At 44.0% G+C, this 16,226-nt stretch overlaps 1 protein-coding gene across 1 annotated transcript in view; it reads right to left on the bottom strand.

The window, feature by feature from the left end:
• rnf180a (ring finger protein 180a) overlaps positions 1-16,226 on the bottom strand; it is a 124,323-nt gene that overhangs the window by 27,028 nt on the left and 81,069 nt on the right. The window lies entirely within an intron of this gene.

Raw genomic sequence — 16,226 nt, 5'->3', positions numbered from 1 at the left:
CTGGGATCAGGCTGAAAATGACCTGTGCTGGTTAAATAGAAGCCCGTTCCCACCAGATTCTGTGAGATTGTCCAATTAAAATAGATTAAATGATCTCCTTGCATGATCTTTCCTGTGCATAGGAAAAGTTCAGATACCTGTGTAGGGTGGATGGTGATGAGGAATCAGGAGTGCAGTAGCTCTTAAAGGGCTGGTGCACTCTTAAAGGCAGGCAGCATTGTTTTTGGAGGCTGACTTAATGGACAGCATGGCTGGAGATGCTCCTAGAATTGTCCTCATCAGTGAAAAAAGTCTGGAGATTTTATTGGAGGGACGAAGTTGCAATTTTTGGGGCAGAAGGCATTGCTTCACCACTACCTTATCAGGACAACTAGGGATGCACAATAAAATGTGGCCTTGCCAGCATCGCCTACATCCCAAGAATGTGGAAAAAAACTGTACAGAAATAATGGCATGAGGTGAAAATTGTGAAATGCCCTCTCCTTAGTGCATTGCTCATGGGAAAAAAGAGAAAAAATTCTCCTGAACGAGCAACAGTGCTGAGGTAGGGAACAATTATGGGGGCCCACTAAAAGGAAGGGGATGGTTGTATTTTGCACGCACCAAACGCTCAACCCACAGTATTCTGTCATATCTGCAAAGCGTTTTTTTTTATAACTTAAATTTTTTAAATGTTAATATTTACTTGAAAGAAAACCATAACAAGTCCTTAAATATGTTGATGGCCTGTGGTTTGAATTTTAAAATTTGGTACTCCAGTCCCTCCCTCTCCCCCTCCCCCTCCCCCTCCCCAGTGTGCTACACCATCAGCTTGGAATGTCACTATGCTAAACATTATAACCATGCTTCAGATCAGAGAGTTATTTATAATAACTGATAAGTACTTATATAGGATAACTAATTTCCACTTCTCAGCCACGGCTGTTAAATAAGGGGACCCAGACTATGTACTTAAGCATATTACGACACTTTTTTCAGCATTAGGTTCAAATTAAATCGGACAAAAAGATACTTTCCCTCAATGAAATGAGTTTGGGTGAAGTCAGTTCCCAGAAGGCACAAATCTGCAGCTAAAAACCACTTTCAAGGTACCAACTATCAGTGATCTGTAGAAAAGCTACATGGTGCAGTGTGGTAAATGTAACCGTTTTTTTTTAAAAAGTAGTTCACACTTAAAGTGGGGTTGAGGTTCATGCATAGAGAAGAGATGAGATTCATCAGTAACAAAACAAATCTGAAAGTAATATGAAGATAAAAGCTATCCTATTAACAGCTCCGCATACTGGCATCTCTACTACTAGGTTTCTAGCTCACTAGCCTGGTAATTTGTAATTAATGAGTTGAGGTTGGGCTGTGTGATTTAACATGTTAAAGCATTCGAATGAAATCCCTCTGTCTGCTAATTTAACGATGGTCTTAGTCCGCTCATTAGTAGTTTCATACTAATGTGTTAACACGTTTATTATTGCTATTGTATAGCACAGTTTCATCCCATTAGTGCATTAGGTGATGCTGAAATGGGCATCAGGGGAAAACAAATTCTCTTCAAGTCAACGTAGAGGGAGTTCTGTGTTGCGCTTAATCCACATTATATTTCAACTTGATGCTGACACAAGAAGTGAAGTGGAAAAATACTTTGCTTGTGCCTTCACATATATGTGTATAAAAATAACACATTGGAGCTTTGACAATACAACTCCCATTCTGTCTACAAGTTCATCTTCAAGATTTGCTTTTATCAAAGATTAAAATATGTTAACAGTAGAACCAAATCTGCATACTTCTCTATATAAGAATGCAATTTGTTTGTCAAAGGCACACTTGGACTAAGCAATGACATTAACATTCCTTGTCCAAATCTAGTTAAAAACACTTTTGTTTGTGCCAACCCAGGGGCTCCCAATACAGAAAATTTCTAATGAGATATCATTAACACTGTGAGATATCTATACTGTTGTGTTCCTGCCCCATAGATAAAATTGCACTGTGCTATTCTAGGAGTTCATCGCAGTAAGGATGTTATTTCCACATGCATAGATCAGCTTAGAACTGCCAAGCAGTTTTATACTTTTTACAGTTCTCTGTCCTGTTCTGCACTATGGGCCTTGTTTCTTCACTTGGATTTCCTAATAATAAAAATGATGTCAGAAATTGTGTGTTTTACATACTTGCCCTTATTCTCTGTTAACTTAGATTTATTTAAAAAACACTGAAATGCAACAAATACAATTTTCCAGCTATGGCGGGTAAAGTTTCATTGAATTTTAAGCTATTGCCTCATAGTTGTTATAAATTATATTAAATTCGCAAAAATGCTCTCAGTCCACATATTGATGCATTATGTTGTTGTATTAACAATTTCTCAAAAACTACTTACATTCATATAGCCCTTTTCACATAATAAAAATCCTAAGAGATTTTACAGGAGTGCAGAAGATATGGAGCAGTAAATGTCAGGGAAATAACAGGGGCGCTGAAGGCATGTGTGAAGTGGTAGATTTTGAAAAGGCTTTCGAAAATGGGTGGGAAAGCAGAAGAGTTTAGGGAGAGAGTTTTGGAATATAGCAGCATGGTGGCTGAAGACTCTGCCTCTGATTGTGGAGCAAAGTAAATTAGAGTTAGAAGAACAGATGGTGCATACTGAGGAGAAGGCATTTTATGTGCTGTCACACGCCTTGAAGGTCTGCAGCAGCTTAAATGAGAAATTATATTTTGCAATGTTGGTTCCAGAAACAAGCTGAGCAGCTGAAGATATGTCTGGCAGAAGTCTGGGAAAAATAGGGCACGCTGCTCTGAAGAAGGCAGCACCAAATCTTGTTGCAGCAAGTGCATCTCTTATTCTGAGATGGATAATGGATGAGTGAGACAATGGGGGAAATGAGCTTGGTACTGGCAGATTCCATCATTTCAAGCAGTACTGCACAGAGGATATGCCTCCAGTTCTGTAAGAAATTCAGTGACCTCACCGGGAGGGTCTAAAGAGGGGACTGCAGTGTCATCTCATATTTAAGCACTATACCAAATTTTACTATGATGAAATCTTCCTCTCTACACATACATCCCCTTATTTTGTACCTTCCCATGGATACCCATTACGCTGCACTGTTCAGCATCTCCCATGCCTAGCATCCTGATACATAGGTGAAGGGAGATTCCATACTGCTGTCAGCTAATCAGCGTATGCTTGCGCTTTTGTAGGAGAACATAGTGGATAACAAGAGGGAGAGGGAGACTACCACGGGGAGTCTACCACACTGCATCCTCTGACTTCTTTTGAAAAGCAGGCTTTCCAAATCCAGGTACAGGATTTGGATGAAGCAGCAGAATATGGAGAAGCAAGAGTCATGGTCCCAACTGAGGGTTTGCCAAATACTTATCCTTCTAACTTTCCATCCTATCCAGTCATGCAATCACTTACACAAAAGCTTGTATAGACCAGCAGCTTCATGGCAACACTATCAAAGGCTGCTTGCCAACAAATTGTAATGAGGACTTGATACTAACTCTTTTCTTTTTACACTTTCTTCAGGTGTGGTAGAAGTAACTGTCTCAGAACCTTCTTCATTCAGTCCCCATCTTTCCTTACTCCACATTTGAATCTCTCCAATCAGGTTTCCACCCCATCAAACACAGAAACAGCTCTAATGACAGTCACAAATGAAATCCTTTGTGACTGAGACTTATGGTGTATTATCCCCCCTCGTCCTCTCTGCAGCCGTTGACACTATCCTCCAATACCTCTCCTCCGCTGTCCAGCTCAGTGGAGGAGAGGTATTGCTTGGTTCCACTCTTAGCTATCCTATTGCACCAAGAGCGTCTCCAGCAATGGCTTCTCTTCCCACTCCTGCATCATTCTTCAGGAGTAATCCATGGATCTTCCTCTTTCTCATCCACATGCTGCCCCTCATCAACATCATCTAAAGACACAGAATCTGCTTCCACATGTAGGCTAATGGTAGCCAGCTCTACCTCTCCACTACCTGTCTCACCCCAACACTGCCTCTGTGTTGTCAGACTGCTTGCCAAACATCCAACCTTGGATCAGCTGCAATTTTCTCCACCTAAACATTGGGAAGACCGAAGGCAACATCTTTGGCCTCCACCACAAACTTCATACCTTTGCCTCGATTCTGTCTCCCACCCCAGACTATGTCACAGGCTAAACCAGACTGTTTGCAGCCTTGTTGTCTTATTCAACCCAAGCTGAGTTTCTGACCCAATATCCTCTCCATTACAAAGACTGCCATTTCCACCTCCGTAACATCGCTCGCCTCCACTACTACCTCATGCCTTTGTCACCTCCACACTCAATTATTCTAATGCTTTCCCGACTGGCCTCCCATCCTCCACCCTCCGAAAACTTCAACTCGTCCAAAACTCTGCTGCCTATATCCTATCCCATACTGTCGTGCTCACCCATCACTCCTGTCCTCGCTAACCTACATTGGCTCTTTGTCCCCCAAAATGCCTCGAATTTAAAATTCTCATCCTCATGTTTAAATCCCTTCACGGCTTTGCCCCCTCCTATCTGTAACTTCATCCAGCCCTACAAACCCCACCCCCCACCCCGCCCACGCCCCCCCCCAGATTCTAGAACCCCTGCCCGAAAGATTTCTGCCTCTCTACCTCCTTCTCCTCTTTTAAGGCTCTCCTTAAAACTCATCTCTTTGATCAAGGTTTTGGTCACCTCTCCTAATATTCCTTTTTTGGCTCGACAACCTTTTTTTTTATTATGCCTCTTCAAGCACCTTAGAATTTTTTTCTATGTTAAAAGCACTACATAAGTGTTGTTTAGCGTGTTCTAGAGCCAGTGAGCAGGCTATTCTAGATCTGGTAATGTGTAATGAGACAGGATTAATTAATGACCTCATTATCAAGAAGCCTCTAGGTAGCAGTGGTCACAATATGATTGAATTTCGTATTTAGTTTTAAACTTAAATAAGGGCAATTATGAGGGCATGAAGATAGAGCTGGCTAAAATGAACTGGGAAATTAGGTTAAGGGACGCAGTGGCAGACATTTAATGAGATATTTCATAACACTCAGCAAAGATACATTTCAGTGAGAAAGAAAGACTCTAGGGGAAGGACGCACTATCTGTGGTTATCTAAGGAAGTTAAAGATAGTATCAAATTGAAAGAAAAAGCATGCGATTCCGCGAAGATTAGTGGCAGGTCAGAAGATTGGACAGAATATAAAAAACAGCAAAGAATGACTAAAAGATTAATAAGGAGGGAGAAATTAGAGTACGAGAGAAAGCTAACTAGAAATATAAAATTGTAAACAATTTTACAACACCAAGTTACAGTCCAACAATTTTATTTGAAATTCACAAGCTTTCGGAGGCTTCCTCCTTCCTCAGGTGAATGTTGTGGAAATGAAATCCTCGAACCCTTCGCATTTATAAATCACAGAACAATACCTGGTGATTACAGATAGTCTTTCCAACTGCCCGTTGCCAAGGCAATCACAGGTGCAGACAGAGAGGTGTTACCTACAAGGCCACCGAATATACAAACACCCAAAAAAGAAAGGCAGAAACATAGAAACATCCGGAAGGAAGAGAAAGACAGCAAATGACCCGTTATATTAAAAACAGATAACATTTGTTCGCTGGTGGGGTTACGTGTAGCGTGACATGAACCCAAGATTTGGACAGTTACATGGGTAAGATGGGTATAGAGGGATATGGGCCAAGTGCAGGCAATTGGGACTAGCTTAGTGGTATAAACTGGGCGACATGGACATGTTGGGCCGAAGGGCCTGTTCCATGTTGTAACTTCTATAATTCTATAAGATCCCGGTTGAGGCCGTCCTCATGGGTGCGGAACTTGGCTATCAATTTCTGTTCGACGATTTTGCGTTGTCGTGTGTCTCGAAGGCCGCCTTGGAGTATGCTTACCCGAAGGTCGGTGACTGAATGTCCTTGACTGCTGAAGTGTTCCCCGACTGGGAGGGAACCCTCCTGTCTGGCGATTGTTGCGCGGTGTCCGTTCATCCGTTGTCACAGCGTCTGCATGATCTCGCCAATGTACCATGCTCTGGGGCATCCTTTCCTGCAACATATGAGGTAGACAACGTTGGCCGAGTCACAGGAGTATGAACCATGCACCTGGTGGGTGGTGTCCTCTCGTGTGATGGTGGTATCTGTGTCGATGATCTGGCATGTCTTGCAGAGGTTACCGTGGCAGGGTTGTGTGGTGTCGTGGATGCTGTTCTCCTGAAAGCTGGGTAATTTGCTGCGAACGATGGTCTGTTTGAGGTTGGGTGGCTGTTTAAAGGCGAGTAGTGGAGGTGTGGGGATGGCCATAGCGAGGTGTTCGTCGTCATTGATGACATGTTGAAGGCTGCGGAGAACATGGCGTAGTTTCTCCGCTCCGGGGAAGTACTGGACGACGAAGGGTACTCTGTTGTTGCGTCCCGTGTTAGTCTTCTGAGGAGATCTATGCGATTTTTCGCTGTGGCCCGTCGGAACTGTCGATCGATGAGTCGAGTGTCATATCCCGTTCTTACTAGGGCGTCTTTCAGCGTCTGTAGGTGTCCATCGCATTCCTCCTCGTCCTTCGGGTAAGCATACTCCAAGGCGGCCTTTGAGACACACGACAACGCAAAATCGTCGAGCAGAAATTGATAGCCAAGTTCCGCACCCATGAGGATGGCCTCAACCGGGATCTTGGGTTCATGTCACGCTACACGTAACCCCACCAGCAAGGGGAAAAAAAAGTTATCTGTTTTTAATATTCTCTCTCTCTCTCTCTCTGCCTTTTGGGTCTCTTTCTCTCTGTCTGTGTAATTTGACACAATGTGTATTCAGCATACTGGGACCTACTGTTTTCCGTGGCTAACCTGTCTGAACACCAACGACACCTTTTGATTGGTGTGGTGGTGTCCCAGCCTAATATAAGATATGCGATTTGAGAACCTCTTATTCACTCACTCACCTGACGAAGGGGATAATCTCCGAAAGCTTGTGATTTTAAAATAAAATTGTTGGACTATAACCTGGTGTTGTAAGATTCCTTACGTTTGTCCACCCCAGTCCATCACCGGCATCTCCACATCATGGCCATAAAGGAAGTACAGCAAAGGTTCACCAGACTGATTCCTGGAAGGCAGGACTGCCGAGCGAGGAGAGATTGGGTCGATTCTGACTGTATTCACTTGAGTTTACAAGAATGAGAGGGGATCTCATTGAAACATATAAAATTCTGACAGGGCTAGGCAGACTGGATATAGGGAGGATGTTTCCCCTGGCTGAGGTGTCCAGATCGAGGGGTCACAGTCTCCAGGATACAGGGTAGGACATTTAGGACTGAGAGGAGGAGAAATTTCTTCACTCAGAGGGTGGTGAACCTGTGGAATTCTCTACCACAGAAGGCTGTGGAAGCCAAGTCACTGAATATATTTAAGAAGGAGCTAGATAGATTTCTAGACATAAAAGGCATCAAGGGGTATGGGGAGAGAGCGGGAATATGGTACTGAGATAAAGGATCAGCCATGATCATATTGAATGATGGAGCAGGCTCGAAGGGCTGAATGGCCTACTCCCGCTCCTATTTTCTATGTTTCTATGAGGGGGTTATCTTATGAGGAAAGGTTGGACAAGTTGGGTCTGTACACATTGGAGTTCAGAAGAATGAGAGGTGATCTTATTGAAACATGCAAGATCCTGAGGGGGCTTGAAGGGGTAGATGCAGAGAGGATGCTTCCCCTTGTGGGAGAGACTAGAACTAGGGGACAGAGTTTAAAAATAAGGGGTCTCCCATTTAAGATGGAGATGAGGAGTAATTTTTTCTCTCAGAGGGTCATGAGTCTGTGGAACTCCCTTCCCCAGAGAGCGATGGAGGCAGGGTCATTGAATATTTTTAAGGCTGAGTTAGATAGATTCATGATTGACAAGGGAGTCAAAGGTTATAGTAGGTAGACAGGAAAGTAGGGTTGAGGTCACAATCAGATCAGCCATGATCTTATCAAATGGTAGGGCAGGCTCGAGGGGCCGAATGGCCTACTCCTGCTCTTAATTCGTATGTTCGTATGTTGTCATTCTCGATTGGAGTCACTATGCACCTGACACTCTGGCATTTAATCTCAATCTGCAAAGCTAAAGTTAGTTTGAGACAGCACAATGAGCAAACCATAGAGCATGAGTGAGCAGGAGTAGGTGGGCATGATCCAGGTATAGCTGGTAGCACCTGCCTGGAGAGTCATCTTGTATCCATCCAGATGAGAGCAGAGATCCTGATGTAAAGTAATAATTCCATGGCAATGCTATTGAACAATCAGAGTAAACAATTAACTACTCCATGCAGCTTCTGTAGAAGGAACCATCAACGAAATGTCTATGGACAGTACCAAAATACTAACTCTTGCATCATATTTGTCTAAAATTATTAATCCATTATCTGCCCCAACTGGCTTGTCTTATGCAGTAACTTAATCAGGCAGATAACTGACTATACAGCTGATTGAATCAAACTTGGCAAGTTAGACTTCTTTGTACATATGATGTGAAATTGGTGAGTCATTTTTATAATACAGGTTTGGATTATACAGCATTACTAGCCAAAATTATATTTTTCCTGATGTGCATCTAACAGTTAATAACAGTGAACGCTGGCCTTATGAATTCTTTCACTAGTGTGATTCTTCTCGTACTTGGTTTTCAGATGAGATACTCCTGGCTTCTGATTGGGAACGTTAGTGCTTCACTGATATAACATTAATAGTTGACCTATACATAAATAGAATCAATAGCGACAGAAGAGTAAAATTGCAAAAGAAATGTATATCTATTTACTTTGTAGAAACAAACACACTAGTGCTTTGCTCTTTGAGCAGTGAATGCCATCTTTCTCCAAATGCCTGCCCTATAATCTACAACACTTATTTCTGATACAGTAAATGGAAGCCTGCAGTGAAGCTTTCCTCCTCCAAAAATATAATAATCTATCTCCATTTTGCCTTACACTTGCCTAGAAAGGACAAGATGTTGAATTGAAATTCAGTTTATCATTCAATCTCAAAAGACTAAACCTTTTTCTGCAGCTGTAGCATTATACTATGTCTTCTTTCCCCCTTGGGGAGCAGGTGTAAGGCACACAAGATGTGATGCTGTCAGCAGTCTGACAGATCCCCCAACTAAATTCCATCTGGATAGTTTGAACAATTTCTCCTCAACAAATCAAGTTACCATTTCAAATATATCCTGAAATCTTTGAAGAAAAATTTATAGTGAGATACAAACTGGTTCAGACATGAATTAATTTAAATTACATTACCAACTGGCTGACAATACACCTGTGATATATTTATAAGCAGAATCCTTGGGGCCCCACTCCATTGGCAAAAGTTCAGTACAACAGCATTTCCACGTCCAAAGACACAAAACAGCTCTAAATTGTGGGATGAGGTTGGGTTAATGGCCAGTGTGGGCACATTGCACCCGCATCAGCGTTGCCCATCCCAAACCGCCAGTCAGACTGTTGGAGTGGCACAATGCTACTGTGACTGTGAATACAAGGCCCAACGAAAATCTTTGTTTTGAAATTTTATGCACCCAATGGAGAAAGCAGGGCTCTTGGGGAAGGTAATCGGTCCCCTCTGACATTGATGACCTTTCCAGACTAAAAGTTTGGAGCCTTCTTAAGGCCCTCAGGGGAACTCACATTAACACTCAGGAAAATGGGTGCAATTTCCACAGGTAGCCTGGGAATTCCCCCAGAAACTCCCCTTTTAAGTGGACTTCCCGGGGTCAGAGGAAGTTCCCTACTTTGAATTCCATTGGCATCACTGGGATGGGGGAGGTGGGGGGGGGGGGGGGGGGAGGTGGGGGTGACATCTGGGGCTCCCACCACCCAAGGCCAGAAAGTCCAGTGCAGTTGGCCCAATTGGGGAAATAGGGCTTAATGTATTGAGGCCACCCCCCTGAAAGAACCCTGTAGCTGCTGTAAAAATATATTTTAAAAAATTATTTCTTCAGGTGTCCAGGCCTCGCACCAACCTTGAAACCATAGATGGGTCCTCTACCATCGGTGGCTGGCAAGGTACACCTGGTATGACCAAGCATGCCTTCACCAACCATACATTGGGCACCTCTGAGGCTATGCCCCAACAAGGCCACCCAGATACTTGGTTAGTATTTATTTCCTAACTTCAGTCTGAGTTATCTAAGCTTACCCTACATCTACACTGCTTCTCTCAATTGCCTCGAGCCAGGAACCCATCACGTTCTTTCTAAAGTAAGGCCACTTGTAATATTGATGTTTTTATAAACAACACAAACACTGTAACAACTACTTTACATCATTAAGAACAACATTCTAATAAATTATAGTATAATCTAATTTGTGTGATTAAGCTATTAACAAATTAAGGTAACATAATAAAATTGGTTTCACCTAATAACTCAGAAACAAGACCACATATTGCGTTCCCACATTCCCAGTGGTGCTCACAGGGAGTGCATGGGGAAAAATCGTAGGCACACAGTGTGATCTTCCATTCATTCATTTATTGCAGTGTGCTCCCTGCAAGCACTGGTCCTTGCCGGAAGCGCAGAATCGGCTTTATTACCCTATCTTTATAGAAGTCAAAACAACATAATTATGCTATTCGAGATAACTGGACTTGGCATGACAACAGAAGGTACCCACAGAACTAGGAGCACATCCAGGGCGTTTGCCATGTTAGTGAGGCCAGAAAGTCTGTAAAATGGCCTTCGTGAGGGGGATGCACGTAAACCCTTTCTCTAAATAATGTCAGTGTCTTGTTCTGGACCCCAGGTGGGCAGCACATCTGCCTAGTGGTGGCCTAGTCCAGGTCGCTGATCCTGCACCCACCAACTGAGAAGCTAGGGATGCGGGAACTCCGATGTTCAGAGCCCCTGCCCCAAAGACCTACACTTTCTTACTCTGCTGGCTTTGTAAGGGGTGGGCACAGGTTCTGTCCCTTACAAGGCCAAGCAAGAATTTCCAGCATTTCTGAATCCTGGCCTAAAGACCACCCTTTCCAGCATTACAATTGACCTTTCATCTCTCCAGCCAATATGTTGACTTTTAAATAAATGCATAGCTCCCATTTTGAGTGTAACTTCGGCGGGAAATCAGCAGAACCCCGGAGAAAAAGCATAAGTGCTGAAAACCTTTAAAGTTACGGCAGGAGATCTAAAGAACTCTCGTGGAAAACTGACTGTGAGATATTTAAGTTTGTACACGCAACTAAACACTGGATAATCCCCACTGCAATGACTTTTTTAAAATTCGTTCATGGGATGTGGGCGTCGCTGGCGAGGCTGGCAATTATTGCCCATCTCTATTTGCCCTTGTGAAGGTGGTGGTGAGCCGCCTTCTTGAACCGCTGCAGTCTGTGTGGAGAAAGTTCTCCCATGGTGCTGTTAGGAAGGGAGTTCCAGGATTTCGACCCAGCGACGATGAAGGAACGGCGATATATTTCCAAGTCGGGATGGTTTGTGACTTGGAGGGGAACGTGCAGGTGGTGTTGTTCCCATGTGCCTGCTGCTCTTGTCCTTCTAGGTGGTAGAGGTCGCGGGTTTGGGAGGTGCTGTCGAAGAAGCCTTGGCGAGTTGCTGCAGTGCATCCTGTGGATGGTACACACTGCAGCCACTGTGCGCCGGTGGTGAAGGGAGTGAATGTTTAGGGTGGTGGATGGGGTGCCAATCAAGCGGGCTGCTTTGTCCTGTATGGTGTCAAGTTTCTTGAGTGTTGTTGGAGATGCACTCATCCAGGCAAGTGGAGAGTATTCCATCACACTCCTGACTTGTGCCTTGTAGATGGTTGAAAGGCTTTGGGGAGTCAGGAGGTGAGTCACTCACTGCAGAATACCCAGCTTCTGACCTGCTCTTGTAGCCACAGTATTTATATGACTGGTCCGGTTAAGTTTCTGGTCAATGGTAACCCCCAGGATGTTGATGGTGGGGGATTCGGCGATGGTAATGCCGTTGAATGTCAAGGGGAGGTGGTTAGACTCTCTATTGTTGGAGATGGTCATTGCCTGGCACTTGTCTGGCGCGAATGTTACTTGCCACTTATCAGCCCAAGCCTGGATGTTGTCCAGGTCTTGCTGCATGCGGGCTTGGACTGCTTCATTATTTGAGGGGCTGCGAATGGAACTGAACACTGCAATCATCAGCGAACATCCCCATTTCTGACCTTATGATGGAAGGAACGTCATTGATGAAGCAGCTGAAGATGGTTGGGCCAAGGACACTGCCCTGAGGAACTCCTGCAGCAATGCCCTGGGGCTGAGATGATTGGCCTCCAACAACCACTACCATCTTCCTTTGTGCTAGGTATGACTCCAGCCACTGGAGAGTTTTCCCCCTGATTCCCTTTGACTTCAATTTTACTAGGGCTCTTTGGTGCCACACTCGGTCAAATGCTGCCTTGATGTCAAGGGCAGTCACTCTCACCTCACCTCTGGAATTCAGCTCTTTTGTCCATGTTTGGACCAAGGCTGTAATGAGGTCTGGAGCCGAGTGGTCCTGGCGGAACCCAAACTGAGCATCGGTGAGCAGGTTATTGGTGAGTGAGTGCCGCTTGATAGCACTGTCGACGACACCTTCCATCACTTTGCTGATGATTGAGAGTAGGCTGATGGGGCGGTAATTGGCCGGATTGGATTTGTCCTGCTTTTTGTGGACAGGACATACCTGGGCAGTTTTCCACATTGTCGGGTAGATGCCAGTGTTGTAGCTGTACTGGAACAGCTTGGCCAGAGGCGCAGCTCGTTCTGGAGCACAAATCTTCAGCACTACAGCTGGGATGTTGTCGGGGCCCATAGCCTTTGCTGTATCCAGTGCACTCAGCCGGTTCTTGATATCACATGGAGTGAATCGAATTGGCTGAAGACTGGCTTCTGTGATGGTGGGGATATTGGGAGGAGGCCGAGATGGATCATCCACTCAGCACTTCTGGCTGAAGATGGTTGCAAATGCTTCAGCCTTGTCTTTTGCACTCACGTGCTGGACTCCGCCATCATTGAGGATGTGGATGTTTGCAGAGCGTCCTCCTCCTGTTAGTTGTTTAATTGTCCACCACCATTCACGATTGGACGTGGCAGGATTGCAGAGCTTTGATCTGATCCGTTCGTTGTGGAATCGCTTAGCTCTGTCTATAGCAGGTTGCTTTTGCTGTTTAGCATGTATGTAGTCCTGAGTTGTAGCTTCACCAGGTTGGCACCTCATTTTTAGGTACGCTTGGTGCTACTCCTGGCATGCTCTTCTACACTCCTCATTGAACCTGGGTTGATCCCTGGCTTGTTGGTAATGGTAGAGTGAGGAATATGCCGGGCCATGAGGTTACAGGTTGCGCTGGAATACAATTCTGCTGCTGCTGATGGCCCACAGCGCCTCATGGATGCCCAGTTTTGAGCTGCTAGATCTGTTCTGAATCTATCCCATTTAGCACGGTGGTAGTACCACACAACACGTTGGATGGTGTCCTCAGTGCGAAGACGGGACTGTACACATACATGTCTGGGGTATGGATGTTCTGCTTCATGTCACATAAATAGCCAGAGTAACAGTGTGGGTCACTGGGAATTGCATTGCTGAATGACAGAAGTGACTTACATTTGCAATAGTCCAAAGTTACACCTGTATTAGCATATAGAATTTCTGGACACGATTGACCAGCTTAAAAAATTGCTTACAATATTGCAAGTTATAGTGCTAAGTAACATGACAGCAACAAACACAACATGTGTTCCAATTATTGTGCACTTGGCAAAAGACTTGAGCACTTCTGTACCGTGTATACTATTCCTGCAGTGAGGCACGCTTCAAGTCTCCTGGATTTCAATGTTCAAAACTCAAGAGATCCTGGTATTCTTGGCAGTATAAAAATTAATTTAAGGCATGCATAAGTTCATAAGTTTTCATGAATGTGTGTCCTAAATAACAATTCCCATAACTTCTAATTGTAAAACCTTAAATACTTGCCCTTTCAATTAACAGTCCTGAGTTTGAATTCTATTCTTAGGTGTCCATCCCTAGTGAGTAAATGTGCTACTTTTGATCAGATCATCTTGGGTATGCCAAGAGAGAGTGACAACTCTCCAAGTTCAGACCTATTTCTGTGCAGCTCATGTATGGATCCTGGCAGATATCTACTACTGGGGTGCCCACCCCATGGACCCAATCTGGCCGAAGCTTTAAGGGACCAAATGCCGCTTCCTGATTAGTTGGGTCCATATTCAAATGGCAATCAATCTCTTTTGGATCCCATTTGATTACAGCATTATGGGTGTCACATAACACCCTGTATGGCAATTATGCCAGCTTCATGACACACGTATTTACCACTGGTCGTTTAGGAGGTGTAACTGGTGGCATTGGGGAGTCCAGGATCCTGCCAGGCATGCTCCCAAAAATGACAGTGAGATGGAAGGGTCCCCTTTATTGGAAGTTCCTGTGGGAGCCAGTAAGGAGCAGAAATCCAGCAGAATCTGTGCCCCAATTTTCTGCCCCTTTGCTCTTAATGTGCCGATTTCTGCCCAAGAGTACAATTTCTATGCTCATATTTTCATAACAGTAATATCAGAGCATACCAGTTTCGCCACCTACAGGTTTGCTTTGGGATTCAATACAATAATTTTGCTGGATTATTACTTCCACCTCCGTAACATCGCCCATCTGCTGCTGAAACCCTCATCCATGCTTTGGTTACCACCAGACTCGATTATTCCTGGCCAACATCCCATCTTCTATGCTCCATAAACGTGAGCTCATCCAAAACTCTGCTACCCTTATATTAACTTGCACAAATGGACTCGCTCCTCCCTATCTCTATAACCTCCTCCAGTCCTACAACCCTCCGATAACACTCGTGTGCCTCCAACTCTGGTTGCTTACCCATCCCCAACTCTCTTTGCCCCACCATTGGCGGCTGTGCCTTCAAACGTCTAGGCCCAAAGCTCTGGAATTCCCTCCCTAAACCTCTCCGCCTCTCTCTCCTCCTTTAAGATCCTCCTTAAAACATTCCCTTTGGCAAAGCAAATGAAGAAATATAGAACAAAAATCTTTGAAAATTGGGCAGAATCAACAAATTTGATGCTGAAAACTAGTAGAAATCCTATAATGTCATGTAATAAAAACAGAATTTGAAGAGCAGAACCATGCAGCTTGAAAAGCAGGCAACCATGGCAAGAGAAGAGCAGCAAAGTGATGAGTAAAAGATATGGATCAAACACAGTTCTGGATTGAAAAGTGCCAGCTTGTTGCTGATAATGGATTGGTGGAATTCAGCCTGAATAACCCTGAAAATGTTTTTCAAATGTAGGTGCCGAGCTGAAGTCTCTGCTTAAATTAATTCCGAGCAAACCTAAGCATACAAGTACTACTGCTAGTCGTATTGTTCCATTATTTATTAACTGAGATGATTGAGTTTTGTTTTATTATTCATTTTTATTGTTATGGGGATTATTACAATTTTTGAATCTAATAACCTTCAAAGTTGATGACTAGATCTTTGTTGTCACAACTCCATTCAACATGATGAGCAGGTGCGATTTAGAATTTAAACCTCTGTAATAAGAACTTCTTTCGTGACATCAGCATGTCCCAAAGCGTTTTACGGCCAATTAAGTATTTTTGAAGTGTAGTCACTGTTGTAATGTAGGGAAACATGGCAGCCAATGTGTGCACAGCAAGGTCTCACAAACAGCAATTAGATAAATGACCAGAAACAAGGCACCGGGAGAACTCTCCTGCTGTTCTTTCAAATAATGCCCGGGATCCTTTACCTGAGAGGTCAGGTTGGACTTTGTGTTTAATGTCTCGTCTGAAAGACAACACCTCCGACAGTGCAGCACTCCCTCAGTACTGCACTGAAGTGTCAGCATGGATTATGTTTCTCAAGTCTTTGGCATGAGACTTGTTCCAATGACCTTGTGACTCAGAAGCAAGAGGACTACCACTGAGCAGAGGCTGACGCCTAAGATTTTGAAGGACAACATTGATTAGGCTGTGCAACTTTAATAACCATTCTGAATGGAAAGTTTACTTCCATCGAATGCAATGGACAATAATTAGGGTAGCAGAGATCATAGTATTCCTTATAAAAGATTTAAATCATTCTATTAAGTTATAACAACAAAAAGATCCAAGGCCTGAAATTCTGCAAGGGTTCCAACAAGTCTCCTGCCATAACTCCAATGGGAAACCAGTGGAATCTCCAAGACAAATGCATAAATGGCCGTTTCTGCTGATT

This window comes from Heptranchias perlo, chromosome 1, assembly GCF_035084215.1.
Source record: "Heptranchias perlo isolate sHepPer1 chromosome 1, sHepPer1.hap1, whole genome shotgun sequence".
Classification (NCBI taxonomy): domain Eukaryota; kingdom Metazoa; phylum Chordata; class Chondrichthyes; order Hexanchiformes; family Hexanchidae; genus Heptranchias; species Heptranchias perlo.
The sequence above is the reverse complement of the archived record's forward strand: the minus strand, read 5'-3'. Positions and strand labels throughout refer to the sequence as shown.